This window comes from Octopus sinensis, linkage group LG1 (assembly GCF_006345805.1).
Source record: "Octopus sinensis linkage group LG1, ASM634580v1, whole genome shotgun sequence".
NCBI classification, from domain to species: Eukaryota; Metazoa; Mollusca; class Cephalopoda; order Octopoda; family Octopodidae; genus Octopus; species Octopus sinensis.
Window position 1 is genome coordinate 135050919 of NC_042997.1, and position 6000 is coordinate 135056918.

General features: G+C 34.4%; 1 protein-coding gene across 4 annotated transcripts in view; it reads right to left on the minus strand.

Annotated features, from left to right (window-relative positions):
- Positions 1-6000, minus strand: part of LOC115217046 (sodium-dependent neutral amino acid transporter B(0)AT3-like) — a 213656-nt gene that overhangs the window by 158411 nt on the left and 49245 nt on the right. Inside the window, exon 1 of one of the 4 annotated variants that reach the window (XM_036504908.1) lies at positions 1172-1254. The exons of the other annotated variants lie outside the window; for them this stretch is intronic. The gene's annotated coding sequence lies outside the window, so the exon portion shown is untranslated. Of the gene's footprint in view, positions 1-1171; positions 1255-6000 lie in introns of those variants that run through there. 4 annotated transcript variants of the gene reach the window in all.

Consider the following 6000-nt stretch of genomic DNA (forward strand, 5'->3'; position numbering starts at 1 on the left):
ATACTGTCGCATATCAGGTAGTTGAAATGCTAAGTAATGATGGAATTTTTCAGTTGCAGTAGCAGTAGCAATCACACTCAGAGTGGCATCAGCAACAAAGACAGTAGCAGTAACCATAGCAACAGGTACGAAATGGAGTCGTAGTGAATATATATATATATTAGACTTAGAAATAGAAGTGAAAAAAGGCCACACCACCACCACCGCCGCCGCCGCCGTCGTCTTCGTCGTCGTCGTCGTCGTAGTAGTAGTAGTAGTAGTAGTATAGAAATATAATTTTTTATGTGTGTGTATGAGTATGCTAGTACATGAGTGTGAATGGATGTGTGTGCGCGCGGGGGCGTGTGCATGCAAACAAACTTGCATGTATATACATATATATATATATATATATATATATATATATATATATAACACATATACATACATATATTATATATATATATATATATAATATATATATATATATAATATATGTATGTAATGTATATCCATTTGCATTTACATACGTACTCACAATACCCGTATATATCTCTATATGCTAATGTATATTTCTCAATGGATGGAAATTTTTGAGTGTCACACACGCATACACCCATACTCAGATATTCAATCCCTATTCTATTTCTTACATTTTTTTTCTTCCTTCGTAGTATTTGTGTGTCTTAGAGTGCGAATAATTGTATATGCATGCACTTGTATATGTGTCCGCTTCATACGCATGTACGCGTGTACGCATAAGTATATGTGTACGTATATATGTGTGGCGGGTGTAAGAGTTTGCATGTATGTATTGTACGTTTATATGTTTGATTACGTATATAAAATTTCTGTAACTATTAAATAATTTTGAATAAAGGACCTTCAATATATTCGTTGTGAAATGCAAAAGCGCAATGGAACGTTACAATTAACAATAAGTCTATGATTGTTTTAATCGAAAATTATTCGTCAAATTGATGAAGTAATCGATTTATTCATACAGAGAAGTGTACTTGGTTAATTAACTGAATACATATTATAATACTTCACATTTGAATAATTAAACCGAAGAAATTATAAGTCGTATATATTATTCTTCAGTTGCATTTGTTAAAAAATTATGTAACTTGAATTGAGACTGAAATAAATACATCACGTTAGAGTCAATAAGAATATCAAAAATACATACACAAACACAGTGGATTTCACCGCATCACAAATACAGGAACGTCGATAGTCAGTAACAGGCGGTAAGTGTATGGCGAATCCCTATGAGCCAGCTGATTTATGGATACGCACGTATGTATAAAACATTAGAATATCAATTATTATTTCTGCGTTTCTTTTTACGATATACATACATGCATGCATACATACATACATACATACACATACATACATACATACATACATACACACATACATACATACATACATACATACATACATATACATACATACATACATACATAAATACATACATACATTCCTGCATACATTCGTGTACGTGAGGATGTGTGTGTACGTGTTTGGGTGTATATGTATGTATGTTTTATGTATGCATGTATGTCCGTATGCATGTGTGCCTCTTTGTACATACGTGTGTGTGTAATTATTTCAAATTAACAACAATTAGGCAAAAGGAAATTAAACCATTAAGTCGTTTTTAGCACAGTTACATTTCCACAAATTAAAATTTAAAATGCTTATTTTTTTCAAATTTAGCTCTTATATTTTTAAGATGGCTTGCTGGCCCATAGATTCCTTTAGCTGAGGTCACTTTCTATAAAAATAATTCGGATGAGGCTTTCAACAGTTGGTAATCGTGATTTCGAAATGCGTTGTCTCCGTCTACATCTCTCTATATGCCAGAAGTTAAATCAAAATTCGCCAAAGAAATTCCCCCTCGTCTTGTACAATAGCGGTGGAGAAGACGTGGGGGATTCTGCTCATCACATTTTACTAACACATCCTATTTCTTTGATCTGTCTATCTCTGTTGTTCAAGCTACTTTTTATTCAAAATGCAGTCTATATTTTTTCTCGCGAAAAGGATCTCTATCAAATTTGTTAAATTCTCCTTTCCTCAAAATTTCAGCTATTAATTGTTCTTTGAGCAGTACTCCTGCAGAAATGCCTTCACATTTGCTTCCTGCTTTTCATCGAAATCCACACTAGGCAAACCAGATAATTATTCTCTTAAACTATCCCTTTGTGCACAATACGGTTCATGACCATACACTCATACTCATCAGGTGAAATATTTTCTCCTGGCCGCTTCATTACACTCCCATGCTGATGGTATCCTCACATTTCAGTCCTCCACACTCTTCTGCACTAAAACCTAATAAACATACAACATAAATACCTCTCGCCGAATTTACATTGACCACTTGAAGAAAGACATCGAAACATTTTTCATTGAAGTCATTAATCTTCTCTCGTATAAAAAGTGAAATTATGTAACCGTTTCCAATATTTCCGATCTCAAATTTGCTTTTCATCGTTTGGAGCCCAGTCAAGTACTGGGGTCGATGTAATCGACTAACCCCATACTCTCAAAATTGCTGGCTTTGAGATAAAATTTGAAACTGTAATTACTGCCCATATCACAAACTCATTAGTGCAATATCGCACTCTAATCCTCAATTGAATGTAAGCAGAACCCTTACGATCGCTTGAAATGGTTGATCTCATCATCATTGACAATATCTTCTTGTGAGTGCACATTATTAGCTTACCAAAGGCTTCATCAGAGAAAGAGATAACCAGACAGTCAGACAGACCGACAAACATATAGATACGCACAAAAACATTGTTATTGCAAGTTAGGAAATATTTCAGAGCTCGAAAATTTCTTATCTTCTACAAAGCTCCGATGTGGCCCACAGGGGAATCCTGCCCCCATATATCGAGAGTACCACAGATACACATACACACAGGCATCCTAGATCATATCCAAAGAAAAGACATTTCATTGAATCCTATAAATCCTCTCGCAAAGTAACTCTAAACAATGAACCACATGTATGTTGCTTAGTATTCTGGCTTTACTGCTCTATGTTTCAATGACCTCTGCACATAGAATATGCATATAGACAGGGGGCGAGGGGAGAGAAGAAAAAGAGAGACCGAGCAGACTCAATATAGCCGAATGTTTAATAAATTAATTTCGCAACCGCAAAATTCTTGATTCGATCCCATTCGTGATATCATAGGAAGATGTAATTATCCTGTCTCAATTGGATTCATAAGAGGTACGGCTTTGTCACTCAAGGCAACAGCAACTGAATGACACTTGTCTCACAAGGCCGATTCCCACCCCCCATTCGACTTCCCAGAGAATTCCGTTATAGTAATACGTACCAGGGGAGTGCTCAGCCACTTATATATGTAAAGTCTAAGGTAGAAAGTAATTCACTCGTTTGAAGAGCTGAATCCTTGATTATTATCAAACGGCAAGTGCACACACAGACTCACACTTACATACATATATATATATACCACACACACATATATGTAGGAATATTATGGTTATCTACACACGCGCGCACACACATATCTGTAAACATACATATATAAATACACACATATACATGCACACATGCATACATACAAAAATACCCTGTAATTGATGTTGAAATTCCAATTAAAGAGCCTTGAATCTAGGTTAGAAACCGTCTCTTTATCTATTGGCAAGAAATCTTGAAATGAAACTGAACAATGACATACATACATATGCATGATTCCTATAGTCTAGTCATTTGCCGCCGCGAGCTGATACGTTGTATTTGCAACACTTTGCAAACACCCAAAAATTTTCTCCATGACAAAACACAGTGAATGGCCTCGTTACGGGTTCGAATATAATATATATATATGTGTGTGTGTGTGGTGTGTGTGTGTGTGTGTGTGTAAGAAAACAGATATGTCACAAATTGAAGACTTTTCTGATTAACTGTCCACTTTGGTAAAATAGCATGAAAGTCGGCGCATTCTATTATCTGAACTCAAACTGATATTTTCTTTCACTTTTATCCTTCTATAAGCGTTTTGGATTCATGCTTCAGCACATAATTCCGTGTTGTAGCATAGAACCAAAGCGGGGTCCACTACGAATTCGCTCCACCTTCTAAAAACTGCAGTGTGAATCATTCCCAATGAAAGCCCTACTGTCCTTTACAGAAAGACACAAAGATAAACTCTGCATAAAACAAAGGGGAGGGTAGTTTTGACAGTAATATCTGTGATCATAACTTTGCTGAATCAAGGCAGAATGGAAACTAAACAATAATATTATGAGAGGTAACAGCAAAATTGATATGAAATTAATCGTAAAAATAAAATAATAGTTAGAAGACAATGGATCATAATTTAAAGCAGATAATCAATGTTGCTGAGAGAAACTGTTTTTCCCCTCTTCTTAAAGGTTGTTTTTTTTTTTTTCTTCACAATTAATTAAGTTCTTTATGCTGGCAACCGATAAAGTTGAATTGATTTTTGGCATGCTTAAGTATCGTGAGCTTCGAAATTCCTCTTCATTACCCCACTCCTCAAATTAACATGACTGCTCAAGATTAGAAACTATAAATATTGCGCAATAATTTTTGTACAAAATATAGTTGACTGAGATGTCTAAAATGTTTAGTTTACTGATATAGTTGCAAAGATAAGTTGCCTTCTTTACCGAAGTCGTAATTAAAAGAAAAAACATTTGTAGCCCCTATGTCTACATCCTAATATATAAATGTATTGCTACTTACATATACATAATATATATGCACATACATGTGTGTGTATATATATATATATATGCACATACACATACACACATATATATAAAATCTCCAGTAATGGAATTTTATTGACTTGCAATTGAAAAACAAAGATACCACACACACACACACACACACACACACACACACGCACACACATACACAGACACAAACATACACACAAGCGTCTATTCTACCATGGGCTATGAAGTGGCTACCAGAGAAATTTGGAATAGGATGCGAAATAAAAGGACAGGAATAAAAACAAAGATATTGAGACCAATGGATTACAAGAATACTAATGGAACGTAAAATAGCAAATACAATAGCATAAAAGAGCAACTGTAATTACAGCCATATTTGCATTGTTATCTAGGACCACAAAATGAAACCATTCACTTTTCTTTGAAATCTACTGCCCTTTTCATGCCATTATTGAAAAATACATACCAGAGAAAGAAAGAGATCCAAGAACTACTGATCTTTGCAAATCCATCACTTAAATATACTTAAAGCTTTATACACATTATGGTCGAGGGTAATACGAAGCACGATCACATTTTCTTCAAGGTAAATTGCAATTCATTATTTTTTTTTTGCATAGCATTTTTATTATGTGGCTCATCGACATTTCAAATACATAAATACCATCAGACACGTATGCAAATATACAAACGCTTGCATCTAGAGACATGGAAACATTTGAGAACATCGTTGAAGACAATTCTGTTGCATCATTTATTCTTAGAATTCCATCAATACACATCCAGAACACTTAACTGCAAACATACACGGATTTAATAAGTCTTCACCATTGATTAATATAGATATTATAATTTCTTTGAACAGCACAAGTATTAAATACCTACATCTTATATAAGAACAACACAATCATAAACCTCAGAGTTATCACACATACACTCTCATCTTGATTTCTTATACATAGATTATCCATCTGCATGGTTAATAAAAGATTTCCGCTTTAGAACCACAAAGTATTTTAGCTCTAATTAGATTGTGAGCCTCTCAACGTTCAAGTAGGAGTTACTTTAATTTACATTTGTTTTTTTGTTCTTTTGAGGCGGTTTTTTTCTAATTTTTTACTGTAAGAAACATATATAAAGAAGTGAGCTGCTAGATTACAGACTCTAATCTTGCGTCCAAACCAACGCCATTTGACATAATGAAAAATCTCTTTCCCAAGCACACTTTAACTAGAAGCTGATAGATGCATCGTTTAGCAT